Below are 22,360 nucleotides of genomic sequence, written 5' to 3' on the forward strand. Positions count from 1 at the left end.
TGAGGCTAAAAGATTAAACCATCTGAAAGAACCACCAGTTTCTTACTTCAAAGCGGTTTGTTAAAGGAGTTTGCAGTGTATACACAACCTCTGTTTAGTTAAATGTACAATGTTTTAGTGCCTTGACACAGGGGCGTGGGACTGGGGGGATAAAGGGTACTGAGTAACCAGGGCCCAAGGCAGGGAAGTCCGTTTTCTATACATACACATACATGGTACGGGGGCCCAGCAAGATGGTTTGTACCCAGGGCCCAAAATTTGGTGCTACGCCCATCTGGATGAAGTCTAAATAAAACATCTTGATGGTTGTAAGTCGATGGTGTTGAAGTTGCAATCAATGTCTTCCATGTTGAACGAAGAAATAATGATGAACTTGCGGTGTTTAGTTTCACTCCGTTATGGTTGAGGAAGTTACAACAGTTAAATAGTGAATTAAGGCCCAGCGGTTTGACTGGATGTCTCCAGTCTTTTCAAACAAACAGGAGAAGGAAGAGGGAGAGAGGGAGGTCACTCTGATAGTGACCTTTAACTTGTGTGGAGGTCACACCTCCAGGGGCTCAGTGAGACAATATGAACTTAAACCTTTAGAGGGAAAGTTCACAATCCTTTGTCTTTGAGGATTTTGCATGAAATGGACTGCATTTATATAGCGCTTTTATCCAAAGCGCTTTACATTTTTGCCTCACATTCACCCATTCATACACCGACGGCGAAGTCAGCCATGCAAGGCGACATCCAGCTCGTCAGGTGTCTTGCTCATGGACACTTCGACACTTGGTCAGGTGGAACCGGGGATCGAACCACCAACCTTCTGGTTTGTAGACAACCTACATGAACCACTGAGCCACTGCCGCCCCCGCATGTGTAACTGGATGAGCAGTTTGTGTCCTTTCATACTCTTAATTAATATAAGAATGCAATGCTATGAAGAGGTGCTGTACACCAATGTGTGAGACATTAAATGAGGACTATTTTGACAGTATAGATGGTAAATGGACTGCATTAATATAGCACTTTTAACAGACCCTATGGCCATCCAAGGCGCCTTTTTTTACTAGGAGCACTGTAGCCCCTAACTGACATTTTTAGGAGCACAAGCAGAACATTTAGGGGCACAACTTAAATCAGCCTGCAAGGCAGTTATTCACATTTCCCCCATTTTGACTGCATTACTGACAAATTCCTATGATAGACTTAAAAGTTCAAAAAGTATAACTACAAACAAGTTTTATTCCAAGTTCTATGCACTAATCCTTATATTTTTACCTGTTGTCTTCATGGGAAAGATTACTCACCTTCATGTTGATTACAAACTTTTTTCTGTGAAACACAAATGTGGATGTTAAGCAGAAAGTACATTCAGTTTCCCTTATCGAGGGAACTCGTGCTGTGTCGGAACACCTCTGCGTGAGTACGTCATGAAGCACTCATGAAATCAGTCCTATAGCCTGACGATACGTCATAGGCGGGTGATGTCATTTAGAGCCCTGCACGGGCCTCAAATCTAGGCCCTAGCCCGGCCCTGGCCCGAGACGCTGAGGCCCTAGCCCGGCCCGTGTCCGACAGCTTATCAAAATTCTCGGCCCGAGTCTATTAAAATAGTTCTGTTTTGTTTTTAATGTCAAAGTAGTTATATTTCGTTTCGTTTCTTTATTGAGTTAATTTAGAAAAATGTTTAGAGCATTTTTTTGTTTGTTAAATTATAGTTTTAATTTTTTTTAAGTGACGACCAAGCGACCAGCGGCCGTCAGTGAGTTAACCGCATATTAAATCTATTTAGTCTCTCAAATCAACTCTTGACTTGTCTTGCCTATAATAAAATCCATAAATATAAAACACTTCAAGCATCACAATGTTAGTTAATTTCGCCAACTATTACCACCAGTAGCCTAAAAGGCATTTTTGACGAGCTGAGGCAGGCTGATTCTGCTCGCGGCTCTCGCAAACGGAGCTAAACAATCTAAAAACAAATAATAAAAAAAAGAACATGCAGGTTGTCTTATAGCCTACCTTACATCTACGCAAAATGAATATAAATCCGATCTTCAATTCCCGGGGTATATACTCATTTAACGGAGTTTACAGCAACCGAAGCAAAAGATTCAAGATGCATTTTATTCAGCAGCTTATTTCAAATTCAAAGACCACATAAGAAAGCGCGCACTGGTAAGATCATAAGTCTCATTCATTTTTATTGAAGATGATTGTGTTTTTGAGCATCTAAGACTTATTTTAAGTTTCATTTACGGCCATTTGCGTTGACTTGCAGTAGTCATTTGCGGCGATGCGTGCAGCGCCATCATATCTATCTGACTACAACATATAGCCCATAACACGCTCTCACACGTTTATTTTTTAACCGTTTGCCAGGAGTAAAATGTATACATGTGGTTTAAACAACCAGATAGGCTACATTTACATTTGTCCAGTTTCGTCTGAAATGCTTTCATCCTTCTGAATTGGTTTGTTTAGTGATCGGACTACATTGATAGCCCTGTTCATTAATAGCAGCAGACGCCCCGCGGATGACACGCAACAGAAACACCACGCTTGCAGTGTGTCTCCGGCCTTAACTCTAGCAGCTGCGCTGAAGAAACGCGCGCTGCTGCTGGCGCGGACTCTGAACATGCTCTGAACACTGTGCGAGCCATCTTGACAGTCGCGTTAGCTATTATGGTCTCGTGTTCACCAGCGCAGAACATCTCATTGTTCCTTTTAATTAATAAAATAAATATAAAAAGAAGGAGAAGCCTAAAAAAGGCCCGAAGCCCGGCCCGCGTTTTAGGTATGACGTGAAAATTGGCCCGAAGCCCGGCCCGAGGGGCGTAAAAAAGTCGGGGCCAGTCGGGCTCGGGCATAAATGCAGGGCTCTAATGTCATTGACTGGGAAACTATAAAGCACCCCTGGACCAAACAGCATTAGCTTCTGTGTCTTCACAAGCGCTCTATGTGAATTGTCTGTCTATTTGATGTGTGTTTGTCTCCCTGAGAAAAAGAAAAATAATTATGGTGAATAAGCAGCAGTTCAAGCAATGTGTTACTTCCTGCTCTCGTTATATCACGGGTGGAGATACACATGAACTCTGTGTAATGTGAGTAATGTGTTTTGGAATCGGAGCATGCCCAGGCAGCCCTCAAGGGGGCTGGCTGTGAGCATTGTGAGAAGCTATCTAAGAAAAGCTTCGATCCCACTGAGCACTCTTCAAGGAGGGTGCTTCAGCTCGCATTCCTCAAGGTTCGGGTCCCGCTGCTGCAGAGGCACAGCGAAGGCTCACGTCCTGGGGTTCGCAGATGGATCTGTTGGCGGGGTTAGAGACGGGTGCTCCCTTATCTCTGCCTTTACCCGCTGGGTCTGACGCTTCAGTTTATGAGTTAGAAGCACGCTCAGCGGTTTCTTCTGCTCGTGCTCAAGCGCAGGTGCAGCAGCATTCCAGTTCAGAGGAACTGGATTTTGTGAGCCTGGATTTTTTGCCACCACACACACATGCTCAAGAGGAGCTTTTGGAGGTTGTGACTCACGCTGTGGCCAGTTTAAGCTTAGACTGGCCAACCAGGAAACAGGAAGTCCATCAGGCAATCAAATTAGACGAGCGCTTCCTGCCGTCGAGATCACAGCCTTTAAAGCGGGGTTTACCGCTTTTTCCGGACCGGACAAAACCAGCATCGTTTAGTCTTCAGTCTTCAACCCCGCAACTTCTGAATATTCCAACATTGTAGGGTTGAAGAGACACAGACGCGGCGATGCCTCGGCTGGAAGAGACGCTTGCGAGCTATCTCTTCCCTGAGTCAGCGTTGTCGTGGAGAGCCCCACAGCTGCCCAGTAAGCCCGTGAGAACAACATCAGCATTAGTGGGCAGGGTGTATTCGCCAGCAGGTCGGGCGGCCACATGTTTACACTCTGTAGCGGTTCTGCAAGCATATCAGGCTGACCTGCTGGGTGATATGGATGATGAGTGTAAGGAAGTGGGTACAGAAACAATTGCGGAGATTAGGAGAGCCGCTGATTTATCTCTTCGGGCCTCCAAGGAGACGGCTAAATCCATCGGCCATTCTATGGCAGCCCTGCTGGCCACAGAGAGACATTTATGGTTAAATCTTTCAGATATAAAAGATTGCGACAATAAATTTCTGTTAGATGCTCCTATCTCCCCGGCCGGCCTCTTCGGCAAATCTGTTAATACGGTCGTCAAGAGGATTCAAAAAGCTAAGAAACAGGTGGCCACATTCCAACATTTTCTCTCCCTAAAATCTCATCCCTCTGGGGGTGCTGGGTGGGAGCAGCCCCAGCCGAGTGCGTCACACCTCACACAGAGTGCAACAAAAAGATAGCGTTGCGCCGCCCCTCCGAGAGGAAAACTCAAGAGGCCAGCCTCGAGAGGCTGGTTCCTTTAGTAGATTTTCTGGCATTGTGGAAACTTCTGACAAATATCTCAGATTGGGTCCTGCAGACCGTAGAAAAAGGTTACAGAATTCTGTTCGGGTCACACGGGGTGTTACCTACAGTGAGCTGGCTCTGGTAATGGAGGAGGAAGTGCCGACTCTTCTGTGAAAAAAGGCTAAAGAGAGGGTCCCTCCCCAAAGCAGAGTCAGGGTTTTACACCTGGTACTTCATAGTTCCAAAGAACAATGGAGGGTTGCGTCCCATTCTAGATCTGTGTCAGTTAAACCCAAGCAGTAAAAAGATTAAAATTCAAAATGCTCACGCTGAAGCAAATCGAGTACCAAATCAGGTCCAAGGACTGGTGTGTCACAATAGATTTAAAATATGCATATTTTCATGTCTCCATCCTTCTGCAGCACAGTATGTTCCTCAGGTTTGCTTTCGAGGGTGAAGCTTACCAATAACGGATTCTTCCATTTGGTTTAATGGTATTGCCCCGCACTTTCACGAAGTGCGTCACTGCAGCTTTGGCTTTTCTGAGACTCCAGGGCATCCGCATGCTAAACTATAATGACGACTGGCTCATTCTGGCACAATCAGAGCAGTTGGTGATCTAGCATCAAGATGTTGTCCTCGCGCATATGAAAGTGTTGGGGCTAAGGCTAAATACAAAGAAAAGTGTTTTATCACCTCAACAAAATGCTACTTTTCTTGTCATAGTATGGGACACAGAATCAATGAGAGCTCAGCTAATTCCCGCTAGGATTAAATCGATCCTGGAAGCCGTAAACAGGATAAAGCTAGGCCAGTCAGTCACTGTAAAACAGTTCCAGAGACTACTGGGTCTGATGGCAGCAGCGTCCAAAGTGATACCTTTTGGCCTCCTGTATATGAGGCCCTTGCAGTGGTGGCCTCGGACCAAGGGCTTCTCCCCGAAGGGGAATCCGTTTTGCATGATCAAAGTTATGCGGTGATGCCTACGTGCCTTGGTGATGTGGAAGGATCCTTGGTTCCTGTCCCAAGGTCCAGTGTTGGGGGTTCCTTGTCGTCGCTTAACGCTAAAGACCAATGTATCCCTCACTGGTTGGGATGCAGGGTCTGTGGAGCGGCCATCAGTTGTTGTGGCATATAAATCAGTTAGAGTTGATGGCTGTGTTCCTGGCACTCAAGCATTTTCTCCCAGACCTGAGGGGCCACCATGTATTGGTCCGCCCGGACAATAGATTGTTGGTCTCCTACATAAATCGCCAGACGGGCTTACGGTCACGCTGGCTTTGGAAGCTGGAACGTATGTAACCATGGTTCCCTGAGAGGGAACGAGATGCTGGTCACTTTAGCATACTCCCAGCATAACTGTGACCAACTTGTTTGACTTTTTCAGAAGCTAAAATGACGTCCTGGTCAATGACGTCACCCGCCTATGATGTATCGTCACGATATTGATCTGATTTCATGAGTGTTTCATGAAGCAATCACATAGAGGCATTCCCGCAGCGTCTCATTCCCTCTAAGGGAACCATGGTTACATACGTACATATTGAATCTTACTCCGTTATTGGTCTTGCAGGTGCCTGTCCCTCTCAAGGATAATCGGTAGTGTTTTCTGGCAATGAATTGGTTGAGAAACTCTTGCAGGAACTGCTGGCCACCTTCACTAATGAGGGAAATGTGGTGAAGTGCAAACACAACCTTCAAAAGATGGCCAAAGCCAACTGGGCATATGCACACTACCACTGGTGGTACATCTGGAGAGAGCACATCTGGACTAATAGTTTGCTTTGGACTGATGATATCAGGAGTTTGGATAAGCAGCTCTCAGACAAAAAGACCATAAGAGAATCTGACATCTGGACTCAAATACAGATTGTCTTTGAATGCAAACGATAAAAAGTCTAATTTCAAGAGTTGAACAGTGTGTTCAGGCTAATCTTGTTTTTCAATTTGTTTAACCCTTTGAGCTAAGCGGTGGAGTCTCTCCCGATATACACGTTCACAAAGCACACATGGAGATGCATTCATAACAATAAAATGTTGCGGTTTATTGATTAGAATCTCCGGTTTACTTTCCAGCAAAACAAAATTAAACTTTCAAAGAAAATAAGGCCCGTTTAAAAAAAAATATATAAAACAATTTCTGTATTTGAAACAGTTTCGATGTCATCAAAACAAATTGACAAGTAATTGTCTAATCTGCAAGAGCCCAGAGGAACCAATCAGACCAAGAACAGCTGAGCAGGAGCTTATTTTCATATTTTCAAACAGAACATTTTGGCATATTACCTGTCTTCATGTTAACATTTGAATCCAGTGGATCTTCATCAGAATGAAATGATGGAACAAAATAGGACAAATATATTATTCCTTGAGTGTGACAGATAAACATGCACACATCTTTTCATATAAAATATTATCCCTAAAGGTAACATTACATTTAAATGTTGTGACTGTCTCTAAACTGTTTTTAATTCATTATAAACACTATAATCCATTATTCTTTATTATATAAAGTAATGCTGCACTATACAATAAAAATAGGCTTTCATTCTTCTGAGTTGAATATCATTTGTTAGTATTAATTGGATAGAAAAATCAAACAACTAAAATATATTGATATTAAAACCATCTTATGTTATGCTACCACCTCTTATGTTATGATTAAAAGCCCTTTGACAATAACATAACTAAATTAATAAACCATGATTGTAAAGTACAACACTTCAATGATCAACTGAAGATAAACAAACTCCATTCACTCAATAACCAAACAAATGTTTGAAGAACTGTGACCAACATGAGCTAAAAGGTACCACATTTGTAGCAACAACAACAACAAAAACACTGGCCATAACTCATTTTTGTTAGAAGCTAGATTTGGAGTAGGATTGTTACATAACCATGAACAAACGTGCCTTATTGGACATATTAATAATTTGCCCTAGGGAATGCTGGGATATTAAGTATATCTGTAACAAAAATACACAAAAGTAGTAGAGTAGTAACAAAATTACGACAAAGTCAACATGAAAGAAAAATCACATCTTATTTAAGGAATTTTATATTTACAAGAAAGAAAAAAAAAGGATATTCAAGTAAAACAAACATCAGAAAGCATTTGGAACCTTTTTTGGAGTTATTCTATAAACTACTGACAACATTTTTCCCAAATTCCAAATAAAAATATTGTAATTTAGAGCATTTATTTGCTGAAAGCAACAACTGGTAAAAATAATGAAAATAAAATAAGTTCATATTCATTTTTAAACAACACAATACTTAGGAAGAGTTCAGAAATCAATATTTGGTGGAATAACCGATTTTGAATCACAGCTTTCATGCGTCTTGGCATGCTCTCCACAAGTCTCTCATTGATGTTGGATGACTTTATGTCACTCCTGGTGAAAGAAATTCACACAGCTCGGATTTGTTTGATGGCTTGTGACCATCCATGGTAACACTTTAGAATACTGTTTCTTACTTAATGCATAACTAATAAAGAGTTACTGCAGTGCTAATGAATAATTCTTCATTAACACTCAAGTCACTAATATTAACTACTAAGGAATGCGTGTTAACTAATCAATATGTAATAGCATTTTTTAATTGTGTTAAGTATCAATTAGTTATTCAGTAACTATTCAATTCAGTTATGCCTCCTTAAGAACTACTATTAAGTAACTACTAATTCAGCTTCACAAGGAATAACTATTAAGTAACTACTAATGAACAGTGATGCACAGTATCAGATCGAGGCCCTTTCTTCTTCTTTAGTACTAATGTTGTTAGATAAATGTACTACTGTTATGTGTACTATATGTAAATATTCATTTACATTCACTCGCAAATGTGCCGATTAATGTTTCTGTCTGTGTGTGTCCCCACGCTATAATGTTGCAGTTCTTGCAGCATTAAATCAGAGAAAACAATTCTAGTGAAAGAGTACACAGATTCATGAGTGCACATGCAGAGTGCACAAAATGTGAGCGCACACGCAATTTTTGAGTCCAGTTTTGTGCGAGAGAATGGATTGAGATTCCGCTTGTAAGCAGAGATTCATTGCTTGTAAACTTGATGTGCTCTCGCGGTACAATATTAATACTACATTAATGAGGATGTTGATGATTTCTTTTTTTTTTTTTGTAAGTATTGTCTGCAACCAGAAGTTCAGGACGGAACCCCATCCCCAATCTAAGTGCCTTGCCAACATGGCTCAGGCATTTTATGTTTATGTGATACCAAATGATTTCTGTATTTAAGGCAATGACTGAGGGGAAAATGAGAATACAGGGAACCTATGAGTCATTAAAAAAGAATTACCAAATAGTTCTCAAGTAGTTACTTAGAACCTGGAACAGTATTCTAAAGTGAAAACAAACCCATTCATAATTATTGAAGAATTACCAAATAGTTCTCAAGGAGTTACTTAGAACCTGGAACAGTATTCTAAAGTGAAAACAAACCCATTCATAATTATTGAAGAATTACCAAATAGTTCTCAAGGAGTTACTTAGAACCTGGAACAGTTTTCTAAAGTGAAAACAAACCCATTCATAATTAATGAAGAATTACCAAATAGTTAATAGTTAAATAATTAAGCCTAACTACCATTAATACAGAACTAATAAAGGAAATTTGACCCTCTATTCTAAAGTGAAAGTTTTATCCTCAATTATGGTAGTAATTTATATAAGTTAATAAGCAGCTTCTACAGACACAAAACATATTTTTTTGTCTATTTGGATAAATAGTGAAAGGTACAACATGAACGTATTGGCAACATTTAAACAAAGGTGTTTTTACCTCAAAATACATAAAATATATTTTATATCATATACACATTTACAATTTTCCTTTTAGCATTTTATAGATACATGTTACTTCCCTAAACACAAACATAACAATTTTACAGAGACTAAAAATGACAATACAACTTAATGGGTTAATGGGCAATCTAGCATTACAATTATATTTTGAGCCCCTAATCTCACTCAAACCTCTAAACATACACATAATGATTTTTTTTAAAAGTGAAAATATATAAAGAAAAACATAACTAACAAAAGTGTAATCACAATCATTTCTTTATTGTGAAAATGTCAAAAGCGGTACCAATAGTAGTCCGAGTGACGATGTGTTGCAGTCGAAGTCATCTCTGGTGATATAGTTTTGTATGAGGTAACGTTACAGAGAATTTAAGTTATTTAATTTAAACTTAATCCCACTATTTGAAGGCGCGGGCGTTTCTCATTCACCACAGACTAAAAACTAAAACACGGGGGGCGCGCCAAGATGGCGGAGAGAGCAGACGTACTGTGAACAGCTCAGAGTAGCAAAGCCTTGAGAATAAACGGAACTAACTTGTAACTTGTTAAAACCCTGAATTATCAGATGTAAAACCGTAGCGATCTTATCATAATAATTCAGAACCCTGCAAATGACCCTGAGCACCTCCTGGAGTAGGCTACGATATCGCAGACCATAACATGCCTAACGTTAGCACAAAAGCTAATGCTCAATTGAAGGCTCTCCAAGATCACGACTATGGTGGTCCTGAAAGGATGGAAACTAACACCAGAGGAACTAAGAACACCTTAGCATCCCCTTCCAAACCACCAGCACCACAGAAAAAGTCAAAGCCAGACGACGTCTCTGTGGATGCCCATGCTGAAGACTTCTCTAACGCTGCAATATTGGCTGCTATCGGCACTCTTCAAAACATGATGCAGGACTTCAAAGCGGAGTTAAAGCAGAACACGCTGACCATAGCCAACATCGCAAAAGCGGTAGAGTTTAACTCTTCCGAGATCAAAGATTGCAAAGAACAATGCCAAAAACTGCACGCCGAGGTGAAACAACTGAAAGAGGTGAACACAGATCTGGAGAAAAAAGTAGCAGAGGTGGGGAAAAGAGCTGTAGAGTTGGAGCGTTATAAAAGAAGATGGAACCTGCGCTTAAATTGTTTAAAGGAGGAAAAGGACGAAAACACAAGACAAATCATCTCTGATATCATCGGAAAGATAGCACCACATTGGAGGGAGAAAATGGAATTCATCCTAGATTCTGTGCATCGACTGGGGCCGAGTAACACCAACCGCCCTCGTCAGATAATCATGCAGTTCACAGGACGCCACTTCAGGGACGAACTCTGGCGAATCACCAAACTTCACCACGTCTGCAAGGATCTCAACATCCGCTTCGCAGAAGACCTCACTAAGGAAGACAGAGAGGCACGGAGGGCTGTGTGGCCGAAAGTTGAACAAGCAAGGAAGGCTGGTCTAAAGACAGTGTTCCGGGGCCCCCATGCTTTCATTAATGGTCAAAGAGTCTCACCATAGACACAACTGTCCAGGGTTTTTTTTAATCCCGAATATAAGTGAGTTTAAATGAAAACGTGTTCTCAGGGTTTTGCTACTACAATATTTTATTTTCCTGATAGGAAACTTCTACCGTTGTTCTGAGTAAGTTCAGTAATCCGTTGTTATTGATTATTTCTTATCCTTATTGTTATTATTTTCTTCTATGTTTTGGTTGAAGAGTAACATTTCTCTAATTTCTGTTAATGCAAGGGGACTAAGAGACATGACAAAAAGAAAAAGTATTTTTTTATTTTGTAAAGGGAAGAGGTCAAATATAATTTTTTTGCAGGAAACGCACTCTAAGATTGATGATGTTATATTTTGGTCTAAACAATGGGGAGATGAAGCTTACTTTAGCCATGGCACTTCGAGATCAGCAGGTGTCGCCATCCTCCTAAATAATTTCAAAGGTCATATTGTGTCCCATATGGCAGATGAAGCTGGCCACTGGTTGATTCTTATTATAAACATAGATGGTCTGAAATTCATCTTAGTCAACATTTATGGATATAACATCAGTAGACAAAACCGAAACCTACTTGAGCAAATTGAATTAAAGTTAGGCAATATTAAATTAACACACTCAACTGATAACATCATCATTGGTGGCGACCTAAACCTAGTTCATGATGAATTTCTTGATAAATATCCTTGCAGGTACTCTGTAAATCATCCAAACACTATATTCACAAACTTCTGCGAAAAACTAAATTTGGTTGATACTTGGAGGCACTTAAATCCAGAAATACTTAAATACTCCTGGTTTAGTTCAAGCCACAATTATAAATCCAGAATTGATCACTGGTTAATTGCAAATAATTTGATGATCTATAATATCAGTTCTGATATCTCAGCTGCACCACTAACAGATCATAGTGTTATTCTACTACAAATCAAACCCAATAACAACAATGCTCACTCACACACATATTGGAAGTTCAATTCCAGTCTGCTCAAAAATAATGACTACTGCCAAAAAATCAAAGTATTAATTAATAAATATGCCAGCTCTGAGGAGCTAACAACTGCTACCAAAAAGTGGGAATTTCTAAAATATAAAATACGTCAATTTACCATCTCATTCAGTAAAATGCTTAAAAAAAATTGTGAAAAACAAGAGATAGACATTATTAATCAGTTAAATTTGTACTGCAACAAACCAAACCCATCAGAAGATGATAGACAGAAGATATTATGCCTCCAACCTATACTAGATGAAATCTACAGTCGTAAGGCCCAAGGGGCGTTTATTAGATCCAGAGCTAAATGGATAGAGGAGGGGGAAAAAAATTCATCGTATTTCTGTGGTCTTGAAAAAAGAAGACAGGAAAAAAATAGCATAAGATCCCTGATGGTTGATAATAATGAAATCTCAGATGAAAAAGTAATCTCTTCAGAAATCTGGTAATTCTATAGCCAGCTCTATAGCTCTAAATTCTCTAGCATGGACTGTCAGAACTTTTTTCAGGATATAGCAAAACATATTCCAAAAATAAAAGATGACCTCAAACAAATATGTGATAATCAAATAACAATTGCAGAACTAGACGCAGTAATTGGTCGTCTCTCTATTAACAAAGCCCCCGGATCTGATGGTCTCACAGGTGACTTTTACAGACATTTTTGGGTAGATCTAAGAGACCTGCTGCTACTAGTCTTTAATGAAATATTTGAAACATGTGTACTCCCACCAACAATGAGGCATGGAGTTATAATATCTATCCCAAAACCTGGAAAAGATCCCAGAATTATTGATAACAGAAGACCCATTACACTTAGAAATTCAGACTACAAACTTCTAACCTATATATTTACTTCTCGTCTTCAAACAGGAATTTCAGATATTATTGCAGATACACAGTCAGGATTTTTAAAAGGAAGATCAATTCATAATAATATAAGATTGGTAATGGACATTATTGAGTATAGAAGCCAAATAGAGGATGATGGTTTCCTTCTCTTTCTAGATTTCTATAAAGCATTCGACTCCGTGGAACATCCTTTTATTCTTTCTGTACTCAAACACTTTGGGTTTGGAATCAAATTTAGAGAATGGGTTGGTGGCTTATATCGAGATATTAGTAGCTGTGTCCTATTACCTAGTGGTACCACCCCAAGCTTCAAGATTAATGTGGGTATCCCTCAAGGTTGCCCCATATCACCATACCTATTCATCTTAGCCACAGAAATGCTAGCAATCTATATTAAAAACTGTAATGAAATCAAAAAACTTAATGTACTGGGCACAGACATAATAATCAGCCAACTAGCGGATGACACTACAATATTCTTAAAAGATAGATACCAAATTTCAACAACTATTGCCAAAATTGAAAAATTCTCGAAAGCCTCAGGTCTAAAATTAAACTTAAAAAAATGTGAATTGCTTGCTGTACATGACACTTCATTGAAAACCATCTGTAATATCCCTATCAAATCAGAAATCAAATACCTGGGAATTTACCTTTGCAAGGACCAAAAACAAAGCCAACTTCTAAATGTAGAAAATAAAATTAAAGAATGCAAATCAAGGTTAAATAGATGGCTACAGAGGGATTTATCAATTCTAGGTCGAATTTACCTAACAAAGATGGAATGTTTATCAAGATGTATTTACCCAGCTTATTCCAATGCCATTTCAAACAAATTAATTAAGTCTATCAACCAAATCAACCTAAACTTCATTTGGAGAAACAGACCACATTATATGAAAAAGAGCAATATGGTTAAAGACACAAATGATGGAGGGCTAAAAGTTATTGATTTTGACTGCCTTAATGGAACCTTAAAAATAAATTGGCTAAAATCTTGGATCAAACACAATAACTCCTTCTGGTATTGTATTCCAAAGACCTTATTCAAGAAAATTGGAGGATTAGAATTTCTTCTTAGAGCGGACTTTAATGTTGATAAATTACCTATATCATTATCAGAGTTTCACAAACAAATACTCTTGTATTGGAAAATGTTACACATACATAACTTTTCACCCCATACATTTGTACTTTGGAACAACAGGTACATCTTGCACCGCAACCGATCTTTGTTTTTTGAGGATTGGTATGGGAAAAACATATGGTCCATGACCGACTTAATGGATACTAACGGACATTTTTTAAATTATGAACAACTTTGCATCAAACATAATTTCAAACCTTCAAAATCAGATTTTTTTAAATTACATAAAGCACTACCTCAAGGTTATGTCCTTCTAACAAGAAGCATTTTGGAATATTATACGATTCAACCACAATTGGCCCCACTATCAATTCAAGGGATCCATGTTCTGGATAAAAAATGCACTAACCACTTTATTAGAAGATGTTTTATCGAGTATCTCTACCCTAATAACCAAAATAAAAATAACATCCTACAAAAATTTGATAAGGATTCAATCTCTAAGCTAAGAACAATGTATCTAACACTCCCTATTGCTCCTAAAGTGAAAGAAACACACTTCAAAGTAATGAATAATATTTACCCCTCTAAAGATTTACTACATCTTCGTTTTGGTATAGATGATAATATATGCACATTCTGTGAAAATGATGTTGAAACCACGGACCATGTTTTTTTCTCATGTAATGTAATTCAAACTTTTTGGTGTGATATATATAAATGGGTTAAGCCAAAGATGTCCTCACTCCCAACTTCTCTCTCTAGGGACGACATAACATTTGGACTGATATTACAAAACAAAGGTGATGAGCTCTGTATTAATACAATTGTATGTCTAGCTAAATTCTTCATTCACAAGTGTAGAATTGTGAAATCATCTCCCAAATTTGTTGTTTTTTTAAATGAATTTAAAATGTATATGAAATCTCTAAAAATCTTGAAAGGTCCTAAAGCACAAAAAATATTTGACATCCTAAAACACTTCCCAACTGAGGCTAATAACTGAACAATGTTTGAATTCTCCCCTTATGTCATGTCATTATACTTTTGTTGTTGTTTTAATTATTCATTTAATTTTCACTGTTTATATTAAGAGCTGCTCCCTCAGGCTATATCCTCTATGTCCTATTTTAGGACATGAGTAACTGTTTAAGTAACTGATTCTATGCAGCCATGTTTGTTTGTAAATCTTGATTCTTTAAATAAAAAAAAAAAAAAAAAAAAAAAAAAAAACTAAAACACGGCTTGTCGCAATCTGTGACGAAGCAGGCGCGCCAATGAGCGTTTGATATCACTGGCGTAAAACGCAATGTTTGAATTCCGAACGAGCGCGGGACTTGTTTACGGTCGCTGTTGAAGAGAAAGATGGAGCGCGGGATTTGTTTACGGTCGCTGTTGAAGAGAAAGATGGAGAACGCTGGATAAAGAAGTTCCTCGTATGGATTCTAAAGATGTGGATTACACAGAACGAATTAAATTAGTGTCTTTTGTGAATTTATGTTGCGTTTTGGTGTACTTTCTAGTCATTGTGACCCATGGCAAGCAACATAAGTATTACTTGATAAATAATGGTTAAATGATTACAGAAATCTTATTCATTTTAGGGTTTTAAGGTGTAGTTTGTTTAATGTAAATCCTTTGAACTGAGTGTGCAGCAGAATGTGTATTGCTTTTAATGTTTTACGTATTATTCACGTAGAACCACACATAAAAATACATATAACTGCTAAACAATAAGAACTTATCTTTAGAATAGAGGGTCAAATTTCCTTTATTAGTACTGTATTAATGGTAGTTACGCTTAATTAGTGGCTTATTCTGGTTAGTAAACTTAAATATCATTCAATAAGTGTCATAATTAATGAGGATACAACTTTCACTTTAGAATAGAGGGTCAAATTTCCTTTATTAGTTCTGTATTAATGGTAGTTAGGCTTAATTATTTAACTATTAACTATTTGGTAATTCTTCATTAATTATGAATGGGTTCCTTATGTTTCCACTTAAGAATACTGTTCCAGGTTCTAAGTAACTCCTTGAGAACTATTTGGTAATTCTTCAATAATTATGAATGGGTTTGTTTTCACTTTAGAATACTGTTCCAGGTTCTAAGTAACTCCTTGAGAACTATTTGGTAATTCTTTTTTAATGACTCATAGGTTCCCTGTATTCTCATTTTCCCCTCAGTCATTGCCTTAAATACAGAAATCATTTGGTATCACATAAACATAAAATGCCTGAGCCATGTTGGCAAGGCACTTAGATTGGGGATGGGGTTCCGTCCTGAACTTCTGGTTGCAGACAATACTTACATAAAAAAAGAAAAGAAATCATCAACATCCTCATTAATGTAGTATTAATATTGTACCGCGAGAGCACATCAAGTTTACAAGCAATGAATCTCTGCTTACAAGCGGAATCTCAATCCATTCTCTCGCACAAAACTGGACTCAGAGAAATTGCGTGTGCGCTCACATTTTGTGCACTCTGCATGTGCACTCATGAATCTGTGTACTCTTTCACCAGAATTGTTTTCTCTGATTTAATGCTGCAAGTACTGCAACATTATAGCGTGGGGACACACACAGACAGAAACATTAATCGGCACATTTTCGAGTGTAAATGAATATTTACATATAGTACACATAACAGTAGTACATTTATCTAACAACATTAGTACTAAATAAGAAGAAAGGGCCTCGATCTGATACTGTGCATCACTGTTCATTAGTAGTTACTTAATAGTTATTCCTTGTGAAGCTGAATTAGTAGTTACTTAATAGTAGTTCTTAAGGAGGCATAACTGAATTGAATAGTTACTGATTAACTAATTGATACTTAACACAATTAAAAAATGCTATTACATATTGATTAGTTAACACGCATTCCTTAGTAGTTAATATTAGTGCCTTGGGTGTTAATGAAGAATTATTCATTAGTACGGCAGTAACTCTTTATTAGTTATGCATTAAGTAAGAAACAGTGTTAAAGTGTTACCGTCCAAAGCGCAACTTCTACATTCTGTAAAGCCTGCAACATTTTGGTCTGATCTGTGTTGACAGCTTCTATAAAATTTGCATGTTCCCGCACAAGGGCAATTCTTCTACGGGCACTTTCATGTCCTTTGATCATATTTTATTAAAAACATTTAATTTTTAAAAATTCTCACTTTCATAGTTAAATTTACAATGAAAGTACTTTAGGAACTTTTTACCGGTAGTCTATAATGATTTTTTCACCTTTTTACACATCATTATATATGCAAACATTGCTGTTTTGTGCTTGTCCCACACCCAGACTTCTGATCTTCAATAATAAAAAAAGAATTGTAAATAAAGGATTTATATATTTTTTTTAATATATATATATGACTGAATAAAGTATCAGTTAAAGAATCAAAACATAATTGAGGTTTTTAAGGTCAGACAACTATTAATGTGATTTTATATACAAAATGTAGTTGTCCCACAGCATTACCGTCATTTCCACCACAACGCTGTAATATGCCTTTAAAAAGTTTTTTTGAAAGATTCTTTGGGTAGTTTCTATGGAGATGAACAATGACCTCACAGCACATGTATGACATGGAGGAGATTTAAAATTTCTTCAGCAACTTGGACAAGAAAACTCAAGGTAAATATTGCTTGAAATGATTTTTTTTTTATTGTATGTCATTTCCAAACATGGCGTAACATCAAATGAGTTTGTAAATAAATTGATTTTTTAACACAAATAGATGTATTTTGCATGCATGCAAGGCTTGCTACCAATTCATAGCTAATCTGTATTACTAGCTTGGATTTTTTTACAAAATACTGTAGAATTGTCATTTCCACCACCGTCATTTCCACCACATTAACTTCTTGGGTGGAAATGACAACGGTGTGGTGGAAATGACAATTATGCTTACAAGGTGCAATTCATAGATTAAGTGGCTACATATCAAGGTTATTATAGTTTTGCTTTTTGAAATTAGTTTTTATTTTATTATCGTTTTCAATTTTGCTACAAATTTCAGTTTAGTTTTAGTTAGTTTTACAAATGGTTTTGCTAGTTTTAGTTTAGTTTTTATTTTGCAAATACATTTCTATTTAGTTTTTATTTATTTAGTTTCAGTTTTAGTTTTAGTAATTATAGTTTAGCAGAGTAATGAAGTGTAGAGACCAAATCAAGGTTTTTAATTTCAGCAAAGTTTAATGTTTGCACAGATTAGAGTTTAATCTTACTTCCTTAAGTGAAATAACTTGTTAAACAAGCATTATTGTTTAAACCCAGGACGGTCTTACAAAACATGCATAAAGTTGGGTCTTCACCTTTGAGCAAAAAAGCTTGAGTCAAACTATGACCTATACAAACAACGATCTGGAGATTAAAAATGAAATAAATTATATTTTGATATTAAAAATTATATTTAATATTTTTGACATAATACTCAGAGGATCTATCTTAAAGAACAAAATAAATGCAACGTAAAATATAAAAGTAAAAATTATAAATTCCAGACAAACTCATTCATAACAAAGATGAAATATTGTCAAACAATTAAAAGCTTATTTTAATTTCTTCAGTAGTACAATGTAGGCTAGCAGTGTAAGACCACAGCTAAAGTCATCTGAATACAGCCAACACACACTGTTGTACTCTCTGTGTGTGTGTGTGTGTGTGTGTGTGTGTGTGTGTGTGTGTGTGTGTGTGTGTGTGTGTGTGTGTGTGTGTGTGTGTGTGTGTGTGTGTGTGTTGTGCTATAATTGTAAAGGGGACCAATGTCCTCATTTATCTAGTAAAATATTATGATAACTTTATTATTATTTATAAGCCTTTTTAACTAGTGAGGACCAGTCAAAAGTCCTCACTAGTTAAAAAGGCTTATAAATCGGCCAAGACATGTTTTTATTTAAATCTATTGTTTTGCACGTTCTTGGGATGGGTAGGTTTGGGGAGAAGGATTGGGTTAGGGGATATAAAATATCATTAACCTGATATAAAATCAATGGAAGTCCATGCAATGTCCTCACTTATATAGTGAAACAAACGTGTGTGTGTGTGTCCTGGTATTCCCTACTTTGTGGGGAAATGTCTCCACACGGATAATAATAATATTAGTAGTAAATGATTATGATAACACCTTTGAGCCTGTCAATATTATGCAAACATGAAATCTCAAACGGACAGTAGGCTAGTACTTGCTACTAGTTGCTGACCGTTTAGGACTGGCGATGTGTTGCCTGTCTGCACGCGTCCGTCAGGGCAGCGGTTAATCTCCTCAGATCACTTCACGCGCAGTTGCGCAATATACAGACACTCCCTTAACCGCCACAGTCAGATTTTCCACCACATGAAATAGTGCTTATTGATAACGAAAACGAAGATTTATTTTTGCTAATTATTATTTTATTTCAGTTAGTTTTTTAGTAAGAGAAACTAGTTTCGTTTAGTTTTAGTTTTTTATTTATTCAGATTTTTTAATTTTATTTCAGTTTACGAAAATGTTTTTTGACCAATAGTTTTAGTCTTAGTTTCAGTTTTCGTTTACGAAAATAACCTTGCTACATATGAATATTTTATTTATTAAAATGTACAACGCTTTTGTATTTATTAAAAATATATATTTGTCGGAATGCCTTTTCGTCTATTTTTAAGATGCTGTGGAAGTCAACAAGAGAAAGGTCTCTGTGAGAACGCCTCTGCGTTAATGCGTCGTGAAGCGCCTGTGGAACCATTCCATCGGGAAAATCGATCGATCGTCGGCGTGATGACGTCATCGACCGGAAGCTATAAAGCATCCGTGAACACAAACAGGAACTAGCTTCTGATAAAGCCTGAAGTAAGTGATCACGGGCACGTCGGGAGTATGGCAGAGCGACGCAGCGTCTCGTTCCCTCAGGGAACTAGGGTTACATACGTAACCGAGACGTTCCCTTTCGGGGAACTCGAGCTGCGTCGAAACGCTGTGAGAACGCTTATACCCACATCGCCATAGGACCAAGTGTCTCGTATGTGTGAAGCCGAAGCGCACACGATTACGAGAGTACCTGCACCCCAGCCACTAGCAGTACTTGGGCCCCGTCCCGGCGTACCCTCTGACTATTTGTGGTTAAAGTTGTTTACAGTAAGACTGTAACTGTTCATCTGGTTATGGAACCAAACAGACTAATGACTAATGATTTGTTAAATGGGTTTCAAATAAATGTTCCCTTTCGAAAGGGAACTCGCGCTGCGTCAGCTGACGCTACGGGGAACGCCTTCAGCGTGACAGGTGTCTGAAATCGCTATCAAATCACAATCCTACTGACCGTCGGCAGCTGGTGATGTCATCACCGTGCGACCAGGAAGTATAAAAGGGCACCGTGCCAACATGACAATATCCTTTCGTCTTCAGGGACTGTTTTGTCTGGTTCGCTGGAAAGTCTTAAAATGAAGTGCACACGCAAGGTTAAGGGAGCGTACAGGAAGTGCGCTGATCCGTGTCCCAGGTTTCTTACGCCTGAGGACACACACACCCTTTGTGTGCTCTGCCTGGGGGAAGAGCACGCGCGGGAGGTTCTCGAGGGGGCCTCCTGCGCAAACTGTGAGCGTTTTCCGTTGAGGACGCTCTGCTCTCGCCTGGTCTTCTTCTCGAGGGAAGAAGAGCCAGCATCTGGGAGCGGTCCCGCTCAAGCTGAGGCTGAGCGGCGCCGTCTGTCCTGGGGCTCCCAGATGGACCTGGCTCATCGTCTGGAGAGTACAGTTCTCGCGGATGATCAGCCAGGTCGCGAGAGCAGGCTGACGGAGGAGGAGTCGGATGGAGACTCCTCCTCGTCGTCAGCCCGTGCTTTTCCGGTCGATCAGAGGATGGCTGTGGATGAGGAGGAAAATGAAGCTGAGGCTGAATCCTCCCAGCCATCCTGCCCCGTGTATGGGGAGCTGTTAGATGTGATGGGGCACGCGGCGCTGAGACTTCAGCTGCCGTGGCAGAGAGCCAGGGGAGAGGCCGCCCGCCCAGACAGATTGGGCGATCGGTTTCTCCCCGACCATAGCCGCCCAGCTCCCGGGAGCCTTCCATTCCTCCCCGACCTTCACGAGCAGGTCGTGGGGGCATGGAAGAAACCCTACTCGGCGCGAATCCATCGACATCAGCGTTTTAACTTCGCTGATGTCGAGGGATTGGCCGAGGCAGGGTATGTGTCGATGCCGCCCATCGACGAGACGTTCGCTAACTACCTCGCGTCCGGGCGGCCATCAACACTAAGAGCTCCTGCCCTGCCGTCTAAACCATTAAAGACGACTTCGCGTCTTAACGGCAGGGCATACACGTCGGCGGGTCAGGCGGCGGCGGCCTTGCACACAATGGCGGTGTTGCAGGCCTATCAGGCCGATCTGCTGAGGGACCTCGATCAGGGGGAGGGCCTACCCCCTGATGCGATGGCTGAGTTGCGCCGCACCACAGATCTCTCTCTCCGGGCGGCCAAACACACAGCAGTCGCCATCGGACGGTCAATGGCGGCTATGGTCGCCACGGAGAGGCATCTGTGGCTGAACCTGGCGGACATCGGGGGGAATGAAAAGGCTTTTCTCCTTGATGCCCCGGTCTCGCCCTCTGAACTTTTCGGCACCTCCGTCGAGGCGGTGGTGGGAAAGTTCAGAGAGGCGAGGGCGCGCTCAGCGGCATATAGAACGTGTATTCCGCTGAGGTCCGGGGTGGCGCCCAGGCAGGGGGGTGTCCCTGGCCCTTCGGGATCCGAGGATCATCGACTGGGCCAACGCAGCAGCGTGGCCTCTCGTGCGCCCCCTCCGTGGAGGAGTAGGACGCAGAAGAGGCGGGACACCCGCAGCAGGAGGAGGGACATCGGGGAGAAGAACCGCTTCCAGCGCCCGAAGCGAGGTGGTGAGTCTCCGCCCTCGAGGGCGTGGAAGTGAGTGTGGTGTCCCCTCCTTTGTTTTCTGTTGTTTTTCTTTTCTCTCCCCGGGCACGCTTTACACCAGGCCGCGCAGGCCGATGATGAGCGGATGTGAGACTCTGACGGCCTGCCAGGCCGGTGTGTGAGAGTGCCCCACCCTCAGGTTAGTGCGACGAAGCATGCATGTTACATGAAGCTATGAGGCACTGAAGACAGCGGGTGAGTCCCCTTTTAGGGCAAACATTCTTCCTTTCAATGCCGTATGTTTGGACTCTATGCTTCCCTGAGGGATATTTTGTCAAAAAAAGTGAAAAGTAATTAACAGTGGAAATGTGGGCCTGTAGTTCCCCGGTAAAGGTGGCTAGAACGATGTTTGTATAAACACAGAGTGTTTATGTAGGCTGGATGTTTGCTAGTGTAGCAACAGTAGTTTATGAGGATGTTTCTCTTCTGGATATGTGTAATATGAGCAGTTGAGGCCACCGCACATGCCGCGGGCATGTAGCGGCGATATAAACTGATGTATGTTCTCCTGGCGAACTTTTTTAGCTGTAGCCACCTCCGGGTAGCGGTGGCACCTCTGCTAGTGAAATATCTAGATGAATATGTGAGGTTAGGCTAGCGCATGAACTGCAGTAAGGTCTGTCCCAGCCCTTTTTAGGGCCGTTGTTTGTGGGATTATCAGACCGATGCTAGTGCATCAAGTTGGCCTAGGCTGTTGATGGGATGACCGTGGCGTCTCGCGGTGGCATATCGCCCTGGCAGTTGCCCCGGGCTCCTGTTGGTAGTCCCGCAGGAGCTTTGTATCCCTACCTGGCCTCCCCGCAGTAGGGTCGTCCGGCCAATGCCCA

General features: G+C 40.1%; 1 protein-coding gene across 1 annotated transcript in view; it reads right to left on the minus strand.

Moving 5' to 3' along the window:
• LOC137048673 (butyrophilin-like protein 2) overlaps positions 1 to 22,360 on the minus strand; it is an 84,237-nt gene that overhangs the window by 32,019 nt on the left and 29,858 nt on the right. The window lies entirely within an intron of this gene.

The sequence above is a fragment of the Pseudorasbora parva genome, chromosome 2 (genome assembly GCF_024679245.1).
Source record: "Pseudorasbora parva isolate DD20220531a chromosome 2, ASM2467924v1, whole genome shotgun sequence".
Classification (NCBI taxonomy): Eukaryota; Metazoa; Chordata; class Actinopteri; order Cypriniformes; family Gobionidae; genus Pseudorasbora; species Pseudorasbora parva.